The sequence below is a fragment of the Rattus norvegicus genome, chromosome 1 (genome assembly GCF_021556685.1).
Source record: "Rattus norvegicus strain SHRSP/BbbUtx chromosome 1, alternate assembly SHRSP_T2T, whole genome shotgun sequence".
NCBI classification, from domain to species: Eukaryota; Metazoa; Chordata; class Mammalia; order Rodentia; family Muridae; genus Rattus; species Rattus norvegicus.
In genome coordinates this window covers 98,421,417-98,440,598 of record NC_141534.1, presented here as the reverse complement: position 1 = coordinate 98,440,598, position 19,182 = coordinate 98,421,417, and the positions used below count along the sequence as shown (strand labels likewise).

The window sequence follows — 19,182 nt, the reverse complement described above, 5'->3', positions numbered from 1 at the left end:
TCCTGCATGCACACACACCTGCATATATACATACACACCTGTATGCACACACACACCTATCTGAGTGTACACACACATCTGTATGAGTGCACACACACACACACACACACACACACATAGAGTTGTGTGGGGACACACCCATAACACAGAGTATACAGGTTGCATTTCCATATGGGACAAGAGTGGGGTACAGCTCTCCATTGAAAATAGACTTCTAGGGCTGGAGAGATGGCTCAGCGGTTAAGAGCACCCGACTGCTCTTCCAGAGGTCCTGAGTTCAATTCCCAGCAACCACATGGTGGCTCACAACCATCTGTAAGGAGACCCGATGCCCTCTTCTGGTGTGTCTGAAGACAGCTACAGTGTACTTATATATAATAAATGAATAAATAAATCTTTTAAAAAAATTAAAAAAAAAAAGAAAGAAAATAGACTTCTAGCCATGAAATGTGCATGCACAAAAAGACTAGGACAGCGGCATAGACCTATTTTTCTGGGTATTTGGGAGTCTGAGGCAGGAGAATAGCTTGAGCCCAAAAAATGCAAAAGGAAGCAAAGGGAGATGTTTTCCCAAGAAATATCAGGCCAGATCGTCCTGGAATTGATGACAGAGTTCCACTCATAGTTCGACCACTCTCAGCATCCTGAGAACAGAACAAGTGCAGAAAGTCAGCAGGAGATGGCTGGAAGATGGCGGATTGTAAGGGGATGTGAAAGCAGTTACCTTTTAAAAATTGAGGTAAGGTGAGTTTATTGTCCAAATGGCATATCCTAACATGTCCCAAATCATTTCCTTATTTTATTTTATTTTATTTTATTTTATTTTATTGAGATAAGGTTTCTCTGTGTAGTCCTGGCTGTCCTAGAACTCTCTATGTAGACCAGGCTGGTCCTAAACCCCTCAGAGATCTGCCTGCCTCTGCCTCTGTTTTAAAGCTAGCCTGGTCTACATAGAGAGTCCCAGGATAGCTAGGGCTACACAGAGAATCCCTGTCTTGAAAAAAATAACAAATGATGTTTACCTTCATGTCTGTCCAGAGATGAGGATCAGATCCTCTGGACTGGGATTACAGACAGTTGTGAGCTGCTGTGCGGGTGCTGGAAATTTATCCCAGGTATTGTGGGACAGCAGCCAGTGCTGTTTACCGTTGAGTTATCTCTCCAGCCTCACAAATAGTTTTCAAATATAACTTTAAACTATTCAGGCTGGAGGGATGGCTCAGTGGTTAAAAGCATCACCTCTCTTGGGGAGGACCTAAGTTTGATTTTCAGCACCCACACTGGATGGCTTACAACCATCAGTAACTCCAACTCCAAGGGATCTGGCCCCCTCTTCTGGCCAACACCAGGACCTTCACTCATATACACATGCACATTTACAAGAAGCATGAACACATACATAATTAAAATAAATCTCTAAACGATTCTGGTTGTTAGTGTTTTCTGCAGTGCTTGTGGTTTTATTTGAACACAAAACAGGCACCCTTTTCATTTTTTTCCACTGTGTAGCCTGGCCTTGGGATTGGTGACTCTGATGGCCAGCTGTGCTGCACGCTTTCTTTCTTTCTTTCTTTCTTTCTTTCTTTCTTTCTTTCTTTCTTTCTTAAAGATTTATTTATTATATATAAGTACACTGTTGCTGTCTTCAGGCACACCAGAAGAGGGCATCAGATCTCATTACAGATGTTTGTGAGCCACCATGTGGTTGCTGGGATTTGAACTCAGGACCTCTGAAGAGCAGCCAGTGCTCCTAACCGCTGAGCCATCTCTCCAGCCCTGTGCTGCTCTTTCTATGATGGCTTTTCGGTTCTTAGAGGACACACTGTGAGCAATCTCAGCACAGTAGGATTTGTTCCATATCAGTAGCACTTCCAGCTCCTCGACATTGTGGACCAGAAACTTCCAGAAGCTACTAGGCAACATGTGCTTGGTTTTCTCATTACCCTTGTAACTGATGTCGGGCATCAGGATCTGGCCCTCGAATCTTCTCTGCACCCTGTTGTCGATGTCTCTGGGTTTCCACCGGTTTCACTTAATTCTCACATATTGGTCTGACGGGTGCCTGATGAACTTCTTGGTCCTCATTTTTGACGATCTTGGGCTTCACCAGAGACCAAAGGGCAGCCATGATGCCACAAAATAGGTGGCAGCCACCTCTCAGGCAGTGCTGAGGATGAAGGAAGTGTGGTTTTAGTCCACTAAAGATGGACCCCAAGGCCTCTTACAAGCTAAGCAAGTGCTCTTTTGGGGCCACTGAGATATGACCCCAAAAAAGGTTATTTCATTTTTCTGAATCACTCAACACAGAATAGAGACATCCTAAGAAAAGGCAGATGGCTATAGCATGCCACTGTCCTAGACATTATAATAACCATATTTTAAAGACATGCTATGTAACAGGGACTATATGTAAGGGTTAATGCTAAAGTGACAGGAATAATGTAATCAAGAGGTACAGGGACTGTTCAGTAGTTAAGAGTGCTGCTGAGCTTGTGGAAGACCCAAGTTGGATAGCCAACGCCCATGCTGAGTGCCTCACAACCACCTGTAGCTCCAGCTCTAGGGAGTATAACACCCTCAAACTTCCCAGTACACACACACACACACACACACACACACACACACACACACACACAAATAAATCAAGGGGAAAAAAACCCACAATCTTTAAACTCTGTTTGAAGGAAGAAAGGTTAGTATTGCTGGGTATAGAATTTCCAGGACTTTTCCACTTCAGGAAATGGTAGAAGAAAAGAAGAAGAAAGAAACAGTAGAGGAATAAAGTAGAGTCCATGGAGGCGTTTCCTTCCCTCTTTGTGGTTCCTGTCAAAGAAACATGAACCTTGAGATGGGGAGAGGCTGAGGGATGTAAAATTGAATGGAAACTCAGATCAACACAAGGAAGAATGGAGAGGTGGGAATGGTAAGTAGGTGGGTAGTTATAAAAACTTCCTTTCTCTCGTTTGTTGTTTGTTTTGAGACAGGGTCTTGGGAATCTTCTTGTCTCAGCTGCCTGTGATGGAGAAGCAGGGGCCGGGCACAGCAATAGTTCCTGGTGGTAGAATTGCATGGAGAGGCTATTCACACCTGGACAAACCAGGAAGCAGAGGGAACCAAGGCCTGATGGAGCCATCAATGACCCACTCCTAGTGACTTGCTTTTGCCAGTCCCTACCTCAACTTCTAAAGACCCCACAGCTTTCAAAACTAACGCAAACCAGCTAGACCAAGAGTTCAAAACCTGGGCTTGCAAAGTATGTTTAAAATTCAATCCAGGGGTTGGAGAGATGGCTCAGTGGTTAAGAGCATTGACTGGTCTTCCAGAAGTCCTGAGTTCAATTCTCAGAAACCACATGGTGGCTCACAACCATCTGTAATGGGATCTGATGCCCTCTTCTGGTGTGTCTGAAGACAGTGACAGTGTACTCATACATACATACATACACACACACACGCACACACACATATGTATATATTAAAAATAAATAATTCTAAAAACAAAAACCAAACAAACCCCTCAAAAGATTCAATCCAAACTCATTCGTGCACATATATCCATGCATATACTATATGTACTTGGTTCTCTTTATCTACTATATTTCCTTATCTTTTCCCTGTTCAGTGCAGTGAACCAGCCATGAGCAAGGCATTGTGTTAGCAACAGAAGTTATTTAGAGATGGTTTAAAGCATTTGGGAACGTATGGGTACTTTACATGCAAATATTATACCATTGCATATGAAGGACTTGAACATCCTCAGATTTCAGCATCCACAGGAGTTTCAAAACCAATCCCCCATGGATGCTGTAGGACAACTACATCTATGAGGGAAGAAAGAAAGAGGAGAAGGAAGAGAAATAGGGGATGGGGTGAAGGGGAGGGGAAGTGAGGAAGAGGGGAAGGGGAGGACTGGGGAGGAGAGAAGAGGAGGAAGATCTAAAAAGGTTGTTTAAGGCTCAGAAAGGCAAGCGTGCTGCAGTACCCTAAGCTCCCCGGAAGCTCGAAGCTTTGGAGAACACCCTGTGATTTTCCAGCCCTAGGGCGTCCCCACAGATACCCCTCTCTAGCTCCCCATCAGCCAGGCATTTCTTTGGAGTATGTGGGCTGCAGGTGGCCAGAGCCTCATCAGTGGACAAAACTAGGGACAGGCACTGCACTCCTGCACCGCCTGAGCGTTGCGGAAGGGTGGGATGAGCAAATCCACAGGGCCTCCAGCCATTTTCTCCCCTCCTGTCATCCAACTTACTCAGGTTCCACACAAGTTCCTCTGAGGTTCATCAATGTCATGTTTAAAACAAAACAAAACAAACAAACAAACAAACAAACAAAAAACCCCAAAAAACTACCAGCTCAGAGTTTTAAAACAGCAGCAGCAAATCCCAGTCTAAATGACCCAACCAAAAGATCCAACTTCCTAACTGTGTTTATAGATTGATGCTTGTTCCCTCTAAAAGAGAAAAAGAAAGCTTTCGTCTCCATTCACACAGTCTAACCCCAGTCATCAACCATCAGTTCAGGGGCTCAACCAGCTATGGTTTTACAGACGTGTATTCTGATCCCTCACTTAGAGCTGGTTGTAGGGAAGAAACAGAAGGATTTGAAGGTTGCCTCTAACCAGTCCCCTCTTGATTGCTGCTCTTCTGAGGGGAAGTTAAAGAGCCTCAATTGAGCTGTTGGTGGTGCACACTGGCAATCCCAGCATTCAGAGCCCCCCGCCCCCCAGAACTAGAGTTAAAGATGGTTGTTAGCTGCCATGTGGGTGCTGGGAACCAAATCCAGATCCTCTGCAAGAGCAGCCAGTGCTCTGAACCACTGACCCTTGAAGTCAGCTACTGTGTAAACTGATTCAAAATAACAAAAGGGGGGAGGGGCTCAGTGAATAAAGGCAGCCAGGGCAGGAGTTGGAAGGAGAGAACCAACTCCTGTAAGTTGTTTTCAGATCTGCATACATGTGCTGTGGCATGTACCAGCGCACACTTATACCCACACCCCACACAGAAAATAAATGGATGAATGTTAGATAATGCTTAGAAATGAGGATATTAATATGAAAAAGCAAAAGAAGAAAACACAGCTAACAAACTTACAGGATTGGGTTCAAGGTCTAGTGGATACTTTGTAACCAGGAGTGAGAAAGTGCTAAGATCAGTTATGCTGGCTACTTTCCTCTTAATTTGTCAGGAGCTGAAGTCATCTGAAAGGAGGAGACCTCAACTGAGAAAATGCCTCCATACGATCTGGCTGTAAGTCATTTTCCTAATTAGTGACTGATGGGGGAGGGCCCAGCCCATTGTGGGTGGGACCATCCCTGGGCTGGTGGCCTTGGGGTCTACAAGAAAGCAGGCCAAGCAAGCCAGTAAGCAGCACCCCTCCCCTCCATGGCCTCTGCATCAGCTCCTGCCTCCAGGTTCCTGCCCTGCTTGGGTTCCTGTCCTGACTTCCTTCAGTGTTGTGGAAACTTAAGCCAAGTAAACCTTTTCCTCCTCAACTCACTTTTGGCCATGGGGTTTTGTGGCAGCAACGGAGCACTGTTTTGTTTTTTATTTGTTTATGAAAGAAGCTGAAGCAGGAAGATGGCAAGTTTGAGCCCAGCCTCAACTACATAGAGAGACTTTGTCTCAATTAAATAATTATAAAATGCCAAACCCCAGCATCTGAACCAAAGGGGATTATTGCCTTCTGTTCTGATCTCAGGAAACTGCTAAGAAGTGGAGCCCACTTCCTACCTTACCTCTGCCCTCCACAGCCGTTCTATACCAACAGGTGCCTGAGATGCTGTCATATTGATGGCAGAAGGGACTCCTGTGCCCCAGGCATTCAGGTCAGCCCAGACCCTGGGAATCTTTGACTTAAGAAGAAAATGAGAGGGAAGAATGAGGGGACACATTTGTTTCCTTCAGGGGTTGCCCTAGTCCAAGGTCCCTGCCTAGAGGGGCTATTATGAGCTCACATAACCAGTTTCTTGCAGTGGCCTACAAGGAAAATAAACTCATGCCGCCATTTTCTTAGCAATTTCTACCTTCCTCTTGTTTTACGGGTTCATTTACAGCATCTGGCAGATGAGGAAAGAGACTGCTTCTTAGGGGACATTTGAATCGGGAGATACAATGACTGACAGCAGGAGGTCTTCAGACACCGAGGCATTTGAAAGGTGGCCCCTCAGGCTTCCTCTGTACTATGGGAAGATGGAGTAAAAAAACTTGAATAAATCTTCATCCCTAAAGAAGACAAGGCACCAAAACAGTGCCAGCCTCCCACAAAGTCCATATTAAGCACCCCCGTGTCAGGGACAGGTGTGTATGTTGGGACACAGCCCCTTTTCTTGTACTTCAGAGTGTCTAGGTTCTTGGGGGAGGTTGTGGGAGTAGACATTCAAGCCGTTGAAGGGTCTCTGGGGAGGAAGCAACCACCCAGCATGGGCGAACACAGCCACTGGGCCCTGGCTAACGCAGGGGTGGCTCTGGAGGAGGATTCCAATGAGACTGTTCTTACACATTTACCAGAGTCTAGAAAAGCATTTATAAAACAAAGTGGTATAATCTTAAGCCATTCTTGTGACTAATTAGTTTCCAACCATGAAAGGGAAGTGAGTACTAGAAAGTTCTCAGCTGGTTGGGGATTTAGCTCAGCAGTAGAGCGCTTGCCTAGCAAGCGCAAGGCCCTGGGTTCAGTACCCAGCTCCAAAAAAAAAAAAAAAAAAAAAAAAAAATTCTCAGCTATGGGAGCCCTACAGCACTTGTCTTTATTTTCCCAGGGGCCCACAGGAGCAGGTCAGAACAGAGTGACTTTTATTTTTTAACAAAGATTTTTATTATTTTTTAAGATCTCTCTCTTTCTCTCTCTCTCTCTCTCTCTCTCTCTCTCTCTCTCTCTCTCTGTGTGTGTGTGTGTGTGTGTGTGTGTGTGTGTGTGTGTGAATGCAGGTGCCCAGGGGGGCCAGAAAAGGGTTGATTCCTGGGACTGGAGTTATAGGCATCTGCCTGAAATGGATGCTGGGAATTGAATTCAGGACCTTTGGAAGAGCTGCAGATCCTAAAGTATCTCTCAAGGTTGTGATTTTTTTTCCCCCAGAGCTGAGGACAGAACCCAGGGCCTTGCACTTGCTAGGCAAGCGCTCTACCACTGAGCTAAATCCCCAACCCCTTGTGATTTTTTTAAAACACCACAACTATCTACGTAGTGTTATCTTGACAAGGCTGGGAAGGGGGATTTGGATATTACCTTTTAGGGATCAATATGGATAGTGTCCTATGACCCCAGGAACCTGCTTTCAGCATTTCCTAAATGATGTCATTTGCTCTTGCGACTCAGGAGTGGTGGACACACCGGCCACCTTTGTTTGAGAGCCTGACCTGTTTCTATTAAACCAGCAACAATTTCAGGGCATGACAGCAGTCAGATGGCAGACACAGGAGGTTCACCACTTTGAAACCAGCCAGGACTATATAGCAAGACCCTTCGTCAGAGAGAAATAAAATACCCAACAGAGAGGCATCACGAGCCAGCCTACCAGCAAGCACCCACCTCTCTCCAACCTTACAGCCACTGTTTTGTCCCCTTCCAGGCAAGGTTCAGGGAGGGAAAAGGCTTGGATGAGGACAAGCAGCATTGAGTCCCCAGGCCAGATGGCGTTTGGAGGGGTTGTAAGGAGTAATAATCACAGTATGGAGAAGGTATGAGTCGTTCTAGAAGCATCCCATGTCTATGTTGAGGCATCAGGTGACATGTCATACACAATGCTGGGCTGAGGCCCCTGAGGTAGCCTCCATGCCATCCCTGCTCAGGGTGGTGAATGCGAAGTAGAAATGGATGGGCACCTGCCTCTAGTGACTCCAGGATGTGCTGAGCATAGGTACAGCACTGGGTACACAAGGGGTAGGTACCACAGCAGGCCAGGAGGCACAGGAGGCCTGCAGGGGAGAGTCTGTGAGGACCCCCCTGGAGAGGGCTTCCTGGGTTCAGCAGAGAGGTCAGGAAGGCAGGCAGAGGAAGAGGGGGTGGGGTAGAGCCCAGAGAGCAGCCTCACCAGGGCAGCCCTGTAGGCAGAAGCCACCCTCCCACCAGCCCCCTTTCATTCACATAAAGCTGGGTTTGTTTCCATTTATCTGCTTGACTTTTCAGCCAAGACGCTGTTAGAAAAACATATTGCTCTAATTTAACCCACATGTGCAGGCTCTGCTAAAAGGAAACGTCAGGGGCTGGAGAGATGGCTCAGCAGTTAAGAGCACTGACTGCTCTCCCAGGGGTCCTGAGTTCAATTCCCAGCAACCACATGGTGGCTCACAACCATCTGTAATGAGATCTGATGCCTTCTTCTAGTGTCTGACGACAGCTACAGTGTGCTCATATACATAAAATAAATAATGTTTAAAAAAAAAAACAAAAAAGGAAACGCCAGGGCCTGAGTCCCAGACCCCATAGTCTTAGACCCATGGATGTCAAGGCTCTGGCATCACAGGTGACCCGGAACACCTTTCAAGGTCCTCCCTGCAATCAGTGCCCTGGGTGTGGGATAGGGGGGAGTGGACCAAAAGGGATGTTATAGTAGCAACTGTTGCTAGTCTCCTGCACCTGCTCACGGTCAGCGCCACTGCTGAAGGAGAAAGGTGGGGCCAAGCTGCACTGCTGCCTTACTTTTGACCGGCTCCATCTTTCTTCAAAACCTAGGTCTCCATTCTGAGACACAACATAATGTGACCTGTTTATGGGGTGGTAGTGGGGCTTCTGTCCACATAGCTGACGCGACAGATGACCCAGTGTCAGCCCAGTCTCACTCTGATGCTTGGCTGTGCATAGTATGAGGTTAAGGGAACTGTAACCTCATTGGTCCAAACTCAACAGAGAACAGCGCTGTGTGTGCTCATCCCAAGATGGTTTCCAGGGCTGTTCACACTGCTCAGCCATTACTAGCATCCTATGTAGGGCTATAGGACCAGTTCCAGAGGACACAATACCTCTCCTTGCCTCTGAGAACACCTCCTCTCACAGCACACCTCCTCCCCTGCCCCCATGCACACAGTACATTTGAAAAAAAAAGCCACAAATAGGGGCTGGAGAGATGGCCCAGTGGTTAAGGGCACTGTCTGCTCTGCCAGAGGATCCAGGTTCGACTCCCAGCACCCACGTGAGGGCTCAAACCCATGCATAACTCCAGCTCCAGGGGATCCAACTCCTCCTTCTGGCCTCTGAGGGCAGTGCACCCATGTGGTGCACAGAAACACGGGCAGGCAAAACACCCATAAACACAAAATGAAAAAAAATATTTTAAAAGGTTGTTTTCAATATTTGCTTCTGTAATAACTTATTTAGAATCAGACTGTACTACTGTTTGGATGATTGGTTGGTATCTGTAAGTGAGAAAACAGCGAAGACCTGCCTCACAGCTGGATTTTTTTTTTTTAAATCCAGGACAAACACTGAAGGACAGAACCAAAGAGTATAATTTTGATTCAAGATCTAAGGCCCTTTTGACGGGTTTAAGCCCTAATTCTGGCAAGGTAGCCCACACCGAACAATTCTCCTTCCTCGTGTTTGCCATCCCTAGAGTTCTTCTTCCTACTCCAAGATTACCGGTCTGGGTGGCATGCTCCTTTTTTTTTTTCTTTTTTCTTTTTCTTTTTTTCGGAGCTGGGGACCGAACCCAGGGCCTTGCGCTTGCTAGGCAAGCGCTCTACCACTGAGCTAAATCCCCAACCCCAGCATGCTCCTTTTTACACCTTTTATTTATTCATTCTTTTGTGAGTTTCACATGATGCACCCCAATCCCATGTAACCCCAATCCCACTCATCTCCCTCTCTCCTCATTCTCACCCTCTACCCTTCTAACCTCCCAACAAAAGAAAAACAGTATTGTGGAAGCGGTAGTGTGTTACAATGTGTCCCACGGTACACCCTTTTGTCCATACCTCTTTGCTTGCAAATGCTCATTGCAATGAGCCGTTGGTCTGGTTTGAGGTCTCTGGCTTCTGCTACGTTGTCAATACTGAATCATCGGTGGGACTGATCTTGGGTATTTTGTTGTTTCCCTGTATCATGGAGATCCTGCAGCTTTGGATTTGTAAGATGGGCACCTTCATGCACTCGAGTGGTTCACAGATAGGATAGATGTTGGGGGTGGGCCAACTCAAAGCCCTGGATCTGGGTCTTGGCGGTAGATGAGTTAGTCAGCCCATCAGCTCTCCAGCGCCCACACCAGCAGGGTAAGCGCTCCAGGATTACCCTGGCCAGCTCACCCAATGCCACAGAGCACAAGGGGCAGGTCCCGATCTCCTGCTCTCGTGTCCTCAGGGTATCCACACCAGCAGGGCTCTATTGTGCTGCCCAGGCAAGGTACAGGGTCCACTTTCCTGAGTGCTGCATTCTTCATTTGTTCTTTTCGGGGCTGGGGACCGAACCCAGGACCTTGCGCTTCCTAGGTAAGCGCTCTACCACTGAGCCAAATCCTCAACCCCCGAGTACTGCATTCTTAAGGCGAAAGGAAACTCCTTTGTGCAGTACCCATAGAAGCCAGAAGAGGGAAGCAGATACCCTGGCGCTGGAGTTGCCGGTGGTTGTGGGCTACCTGAAGTGGGTACTAGGAACTGAACTTCAGTCCTCTGCAACGGCAGCAGACTCTTTTGACCCATCTTGTCAGCCCTGAGACGAGAGGAGTTTTCAGTGGTATTAAAATATATTTCTATCTGAATTGGCAAAGAGGAGCTATGAGTGTAGCTCAGTGGTATAGAACTTGCCTAGCATGTGCAAGGTCCTAGGCTTGATCCCTTGCATGGAGAAGGAAGGTGGGGGGGCATAAAGGAGGGAAGAGAGGGAGAAAAGAAATGATAAAAGAAATGAAATCAGTGTTGAGAGTATTAGGGTACAACCAGTTCCCTTAGCTGCCCCCCCCCAAAAAGAACACTCCTTGCTCACATCTGGGACAAAGCAGCATCTGTTGACTTGCTCCATCAAGGCAAAGTAAGACTTTTTGAGTCTCTCAAGCCTCTCAGCTTTACAGCCAGTATGTAGCTACCCAGAGTTCCCTCTAGGCTAGGAACGGCCTAGAAGGTTCTCCTGGAGCATGTCACAGGCCCCTCTGGGCCTTTCCCCTCCAGATGGGCAAAGATAGGGAAGTCATACTTGCTCTTGGGAGGTCAAGGAAGCATCCAGGCAGGTTTGGGAGTCGGGTGGAATGGGATGATGGTGTTCTGGTTCTCTGGTAGTAAGTTTGCTACATTGTAGCCAGAGCTTTGGAAGATCCGCATGTGGGGAAGCCAGCAGACAATCACATAGCTGAGACACTTGGCATGAGCCCAGGTTGGGCAAACGGTCTGAGAATGGTGTGGGGATTGGAATAGCCGATCACAGATGTTCAGCCTGAACTACGGATTCCAGAATGATTGGAAGCCTGCAGCTGAGGGGAGGATAGAAGGCAAGGAACTACCATCCTCACCTCCACCAGTACAGTACAGTACCAAATCCAATGATGGATACAGTTGCTACATGCAGATTCTAAGAAGTCTGGTCTGATGCAAAGGCGGTTGTGCCCGTTAGCTGGGGCTGGTTCTAAATCTGTGCTTATCAGATTGGTCATTTCAGGTTCCGGCGACCAATTACAATGAAACTGCTTACCATTAACTGGGCTGGTAATGGCTGGACAGATGTGTGCCTGATCCTAAACCCATGGGCATCAGGGGTACTGTTGGCTGCCTCTCTTCCTCTGATGGAAAATTTCTTAGGGTTTAACAAGAATTTGATGTGATATTTTTATCCCCTCCCACAAAAGCCTGGGTCTCAAGACACCAAGCTGTACAGTAACCCTGTAATCTTGGGGCGTAATCAAAACATATTCCTACAACCTATTCTGGCGCTCTGAATGAATGTTTATTTTATAGCAATTTGCTATGGTTCTTTATTTTATTTTATTTTTAAGGGAGAGAAAGGAGAGAATTACTTGGAGCCAGACTTTTCCCTGCCCCTAAGCAGGTCTTTCCACTCGAGAGCCTGTGTCAGATGCTCTGCGCCTAATTAACCGCAGAGCCGTTTGAGGAGAAAGAGGGAAGGACGGGGCATGTGACAAAGAGTTAACAGATGTCATTTTCAGTGGCGGCTGGCCCACTGCTGCTGGGTCATTTGTTGGATGGAAGCCGACTCAACTGCTGTCGTAGACATAGAGAGGAAATAATTATATGCAGGCAGCATTAGCCATAACAATTGGCTGCAGAACATTTTATTAAAAAGCTGTTCCTATCCTGTTCCTCCTGAGCGTCCGTGGAGATGACCCCTACCTCCCAGCTTTAAAAGTGGCCTCCAAGGGGGCTTTATTGGCCATCCCATAGGGAAATAGGTTAAGTACTACCCTGGCAAATTCTGCCAAGGTCTGGAGGTGACCTGTGCTCCTTACCTAAAACTTGCTTCGGTAAGCCAACCCTATGCGGAGCCACCGCAACTCACATTTGCTATTTGAAAAATGAAAGAATTAAATTCAAAACAAACAACTTCAATTTAACACCAAACTACAGGATAACCAATCTTAAAAATGTCACAATGTAATGGATCTTAATACCCATTGAAAATACAAAAAAACACTGGACCATTGTTCCCCAGCCATGCAAAGCAACCTCACAGAATCTCAGTGAAGGAGAAAGAAGGGAAAAACACCTTATTACTTCCAACCCCTGCGAGCCATTTTGGTCTCCAAAGGTTTTAGGCTGCCCGAGGCCGTGTGTCTGCACTGTTTCGGGAAATGACTTGCCTTCGCACGAATGCTGCTCTGTTCTGCAGCGAGGCTGCCTGCCCCGGAGCAGCGCCGCTCCATTTCTGGTTAACTCTTCCTTCCCGGGCCTGCCTGCCGCTCAGGAACAAGGCCCAGGGATGCCAAGGCCACTGCAGCCAGGCCTCCTGCAGGGTGGCAGGGGCTACAGCTCCTAGGACCCAGCAACTTCTCAACGGAGGCAGCTTCAGCGGCCAGGCAGCTCTCTTTCCTTGCTCTTAGGAGAATCTATTCTCCAAAGCAACTGTCATCAAAATACACATGTGCTGAAGCCAGGGGACAGAAGTGGGAATTTGGGGGCCAAGGGTGGGCAATCAGATCTCTGTGAGCATTCAGCAGAAGGCAGCTCCCATTTCAGCTCTATCTCCCGTTCAGGTGAAACTCTTCTCGTTAACAGCAAAGAAGATCTAGCCTGTTACCAGTACATACCTCGAGCCTGAGGCTTTTGCTTTTGTGCTTTTTTGGGGGGGGGGGCATACTGAGAATTGAACCCAATGCCCTGCACATACTGGATAATTGCTCTAGAACTAAGCAACAACTCCCTCCCAGTCCCCCATCCCCTCATTTTGGGTATTCTTGGCAGGTGCTGACCCACGCCCCCAGCCCCTCACTGGGGGATTCTAGGCAGGGGCTCTACCACTGGGCCACGCCCCCAGCCCCTCACTGGGGGATTCTAGGAAGGGGCTCTACCACTGAGCCACGCCCCCAGCCCCTCACTGGGGGATTCTAGGCAGGGGCTCTACCACTGAGCCACGCCCCCAGCCCCTCACTGGGGGATTCTAGGCAGGGACTCTACCACTGAGCCACGCCCCCAGCCCCTCACTGGGGGATTCTGGGTAGGTGCTCTACCACTGAGTCACACCCTAACCTTACCTCACTAGGGGATTTTGGTAGGTGCCCTACCACTGGGGAAATCTCCAATTTTTGTTTTTTGAGACAGAGTTTCACTAAGTTGACCCGGCTAACCTCTAACCCCCTGTATAGCCCAAGTTGACCTTACAGTTATAATCCTTCCGCCTCAGCCTCAGGCCTGAGAATTTTCATTTCCCCTCTGACACTGGATAAGGAAGGTCTGGTGGCAGAAGCCTGTCTGAGTTACTGGGGACGACAGAAACCCACTTAGCACTGAAGAGGTTAACGCGATTCCTAAGTGTTCGGCAATCACCGCGATTTAGTGCCATTTCGATTATTACACAATAAACAGACCATGTTGTCTGGAAGCAAATTTTTATGAGTATAGCTGAAGGGCCTGCAACTTATTTAGCTGCTGAAACTCGGAAGGAAAGAGCGTTTCTGAACACACAGGCCTCAGAACAGAAATACAGGTAAGCGGGGAAGGGTCTCAGGTCACCACCCCTTCAGCCCCACACCACGACCTTTAAAATGAGGGGTTGTTACAGGAAAACAAGACTCACCGAAGGTTTGTTGTATTGTTGTTGTTGTTGTTATTGTGGTGGTGGTGGTGGTGGTGGTGGTGGTGGTGGTGGTGGTGGTGGTGTGTGTGTGTGTGTTTAACTTAACACAGGACCATTTTTAATACAATGTCATTGCATTCCAGAGTGAGGGATTTGAGAATTTCCAAGGCTATGTTAAGTTCGGGAAAGAACAGCATGTTAACACGGGCCGACTGGGGGTTATGAGAACTGGTTTTGTCTGCCTTGAATATCCATCTCCCCCCACACTTCACCTCTCTCATGCACACCGTTCACAGACACTGGTGACCATTGTATTTATTGTGTTTTATAGAAGACCTTTGGGGCTCAATGATTACAAAGCCAAGCTCATTCCTAATATAAGAAAATTGAACGTTTAAAACTTGACAACTGGGGCTGGAAAGATGGCCCAGTGGTTAAGAGCATGTACGGGTCTGTCTTCCAGGAGACCTGAGTTTAATTCCCATCACCCATGTTAGGCCTCCTCAAATACTTCCACTCGTTTGCACATGCTCCTCTGACACACACACACACACACACACACACACACACACACACACACACACACACCAGACATACACATCATTAAAAATTAATAAAGAAAACTTGATAACAGAAATGTGGAGAGGTATTGCAACTTCCAAGTGCTGTGTAAGACTTCACGGGCAGCCTAAACTCCAAGAGCCCCATCTCCCACCCCTGTGTCCTCCAGACCTGACATTGGCTCAGCCTTGAGGAAACGAGCATCATCCTGTCTGCACCAGCAAGAGAAGGGAATGATCCTCCGTGTACAGCTTAAGGGCTCAAGATGTAAGGGATCATGTGTGAGCCTGTGTGTATAGGCTTGTCCTTCCAATTGCTTGGGAGGCTGAGGCAGGAGGATGGAAGAGTGAGGTCGAGGTTAATGGGGGCAGCTCAGATCCTGGTTCAAGGCAAAAAGATATTTTTTAAATGGCTAGGGAATAGTAGTTCTTTAGTTTGGTGATGGAGTGTTTGCCTAGCAAGCTAGGGGCCCTAAATGTAATCCCTAATACCAAATCAGATGAATGTAGAAGCTTCGTGCTTGTACATTTTACACCTTGTAGAGATCTCTCTCTGTCACAAGGCGACTGCATAGTGAGACAGACTGGTTATCATTTTCACCCCCACTTTACAGATGGGACAAATGAGGCTTCCAAGAAGAAACTGCATGGTTATTTACACCACCTAAAGTGCAGGAGTGGCTTCCAGGAGGAACAGCCTGTGAAGAGAAAGGCCACTGAGACCTCCCTGAAAGAGCTGGATGGTGTCGGCTAATTCTTGTGCCTAAGCTGCAGGCCAAGGGGAAGGGAAAGGAGGAGAAGGGAACCTTCAGTCTCAAGGGGCCGTTGGGACGACTATACAGCTGGATTTGGGTAGCACAGGGCCAAACAAAGCCTGCTGAGGGAGCTGTGTGTGTGTGTGTGTGTGTGTGTGTGTGTGTGTGTGTGTGTGTGTGTGTGTGTGTGTACAGCCACAAGCCAGGTATGATTGAGTAGGAGAACTTACCTCCTGGAGGTCAGTCAGCCTGACTCTTTAGAGAGCCGTGGTCTCAAACACACAAATGCATAAGAATCTCCCAGGGATGCCTCTCAGAAAAAGCACGTTTCTGGTTGAGTGCCTGGGTAGAACCTAAGCCTTGAATGAATGGGGCACCTGGGGGATTCTCAGAACAGGTAGACAGAAGAGCGCACCTTGAAAAATCCTAGTGCCGAGTTGCTTGGGGGCTGCACTCCTTCCATGGGTTATGAGAGTTGGTTAACTGTCTGTGTCCATCCATCTTTCAGACTGGCTCCCTCCTACCCACTCGTTCCTCCATCTATAAACCCACCAATTGACCTGTCTGTCTGTCTGTCTATCTACCTGCCTATGTATCTATCCATCCATCTTTATCTGTATTTCTATCATCTATTTATTGTCATCTATCATTTATCTACTTATTATCTATTTATCATCTATGTATGTATCATTTATCTATTATCTATTTATCTATCTATCTATGTATCTTTCATCTATCCATTCATTCATCCTTCCTTCTTTTTCCCTTTCCATCTCTCTACCCACCCACCCTTCCTTCTTTCCCTTCACCTACCACACACACACATCCTCCTCTCAGAAGATCTTTCCAGCGCTCCTATTCCACGTGAAGTGTTGTTTTAGGTGCTGGACTGACAGTATCCCAACAGGCACATGATGAGACAGACCTTAGGGGAGCTGGTGTCCAGAAAAGGGGACGCCAGTGTGGGAGTCCCAGAGACGGCTGAGTCCACCACAGGAGTACCTTGCTAAGCTGGTGGCTTTGGCCTTGGAGTTCCAGATGGCTGGGATATGTATGTGGGGGCACAGTTTGGGTGCCACCTGTCTCCTTAAGGGGTCACCTTCTTCCCTCTCAGAAGGAAACATGCAGTTCATCATTGTGAGTGTGACAGAGAGGACACATGGACTTTTAGGAATAAAAACAAGAATAACAATGGCAGCTACAGAGAAAATTCTGTACCTAAGGCCCCTGTGTAAACCCAGGTAAGCCCTATTAGGATCCCAGAAGCCACTGGGCTCAGAGTCTTGCAAACTATATTTTGAATTCTCTTTGAAGTGTTTATAATTGGCCACTTGGAATAACCACAGTGTTTCTATAGAGTCATCACACGCAAGGTCCTGTCTCAGGGCAGGATTGCAGCTGAAGAATATGGTTCATCCTCTGAAAAGAATTTCAAAGTAAGGCAGGTTCAACCCTGATCATCATGGACCATGCAGGAGAGACTGATGGAAACACTGCTCCTTAACCTTCCCCGGGCAGACCTGGCCCTTGTCTGGATACTGCAGTGACCTGGTCTTCCTCATGATTGACAGTACTCTTCCCCAGGCCCCACCTTCATTATGCTGTATTGAGAAAGTCTCCATATATAACCTGGGCTGGCATGAACCTTGTTGTACAACTAAGGCTGGTTTCGAACTCACCAACCTCCTGTGTTGGTCTCCCAAGCCTCTGAGATGCAGGCCAGCACTACCCATTCCCTCTCCATTCCGACTCTCTCCCTCTCCCTTTTCTATTCTGACCATGCTGTGTGAGGAGGAGCACTTGCTGGTGCTTGGGGCTCCCTGGTAGTCTTAATCTGGAAAGCTGAGACAAAACTACGATCCTATGGGTCTGTGGGGAGAGTTCAATGAAATATAAATAAAGCATTTAATAAAGGAATTAATTAAATATGACATTTCATAGGAAAATCTAAATGTAAAGAGGAAAAATAATTACCTCAGGTTTTATCATTTTTTTTTTCAGAGAGATTTATTATTTCATGGGTTGAGGGAGTGGCTTGGTGGTTGAAAGTGTGCCTAGCATACACAGGGCCCTTGGGTCAAACTCCAGTGCCACATATATAAAAAGATGCATCATTTCATATAAAATGATTTTCAGTTAGGAAATGACTTTTTAGGGGGAGGGTGGGGAGGAGGGATGGCTTAGTGCTAAGAGTGTTTTTTTAATCTTTCAAAGGGTCTGAGTTCCCAGTGTCCATACTGGGTGGTGCACGGCTGCTTACAGCTCCAGTTTCAGAATCTGATGCCCTCCTTTGGCCTCTCTGGGCACTGCACTCACACACACACACACACACACACACACACACAGAGAGAGAGAGAGAGAGAGAGAGAGAGAGAGAGAGAGAGAGAGGATGCATAAAAATCAAATACTTAAAAAGATAAGACAAAACAGATTTTCTAAATTTGGAGATGGTGTTGCAATAATTTATGGCAAAGAGAACGAAAAAGAGAAGTCCCAAATTGCTATTCCAAGAAAAAATAGGCTCCCCCAAATTCTGCATTTTTATTATGTAGGTCTATGCCAACGTTTATGTTCTATTCTGAATTAGCAAACATCAAATGCTAAAAAAAAATTACAAATGCATAAAAACCAGGGGGAAAAAAAGGATATACATCTTAAAAAAAAAATCTCAGTGGAGCCTACACAAACCTCCAGCCGTCCCAGACATGCCTAGATAAAATACATGGTAATTCTGAGTCAGCTGAAATAGTGCACAACAGGACAACAGGAAGACTGGAAATCAGGCTCCTACCTTCTAATGAATATCGTTCTCAAGAAAGAGCTGCTGGCTGGCCTCCTTCCTACGTGTGGAACGAGACCTCAAGTCTTTTTTTTTTTTTTTTTTTTTTACAAGAAACCCACAGCAGAATGAAAAAGAAGCCAGAAGACCAAACTTTAAAACCCTGTGTTATTATTATTGTTGTTAGTGTTTCTATTATCATTATATGCTACTTCTGACTTCTTAAAACTGATCAAATAAAAAGCTGTGAAAAGAGAAAAAAAATTAAGCCAATGAGAAAAATGTGACTTGGTTTTAATATTTTATAATCGCCAAGGGACAAATGGAGATCAATGGTTTTTTTTTTTTTTTTTTTTTTTTTTTTTTTTTGCCCGAGATGAATGTCAGAGAGAGATATACTTCAGTCTTTTAGGGAACATCAGGCTATTTAATTCTTGTGTCTGATGCATGTGAAATAGGCCTGCCTCGGCCTTCTTTCTTTGCTGGGGGCATGGCTGGCAGCCGACATTACTAGTTATAATAGGCCCTCGTCTGAGGCGTGGCAAGGGACCTGATAACCCATTCACCCTAAGAGATCTTCCGTTTGTACACTCGCACTTCTCTCCCTCCCTGGGCGGTTTTAGTATCGCTCGCTCAGTTGTTTCACTTTGAAATCATGAATAGAAACAAAGGGGGGAGGGGAGGCTGCAGAACTGATAAACATGGGTTGTGTTCCAGATGGTATCGTCCTGGTACCAGATACTGACATCCTAGCACAGATTTGCTGGAGATGATGGGTCCTCCACTCATTAGAGAAATTCACATTTTACCTGTGTTTGAATCCAGAGAGAGAGGGGGGGGGGGAAATGAGATGATTCAAATTGCTTTATATATGATGTTGCTTGTAGTAGATGTGAACCACTGGCCTCAGGCCCCAGACGTCCTCG

The 19,182-nt window shown here is 46.7% G+C and overlaps 1 pseudogene; it reads right to left on the bottom strand.

The window, feature by feature from the left end:
- Positions 1-485: 485 nt before the first annotated feature.
- LOC148007324 (large ribosomal subunit protein eL32 pseudogene) lies at positions 486-2,128 on the bottom strand (annotated as a pseudogene).
- Positions 2,129-19,182: the final 17,054 nt, after the last annotated feature.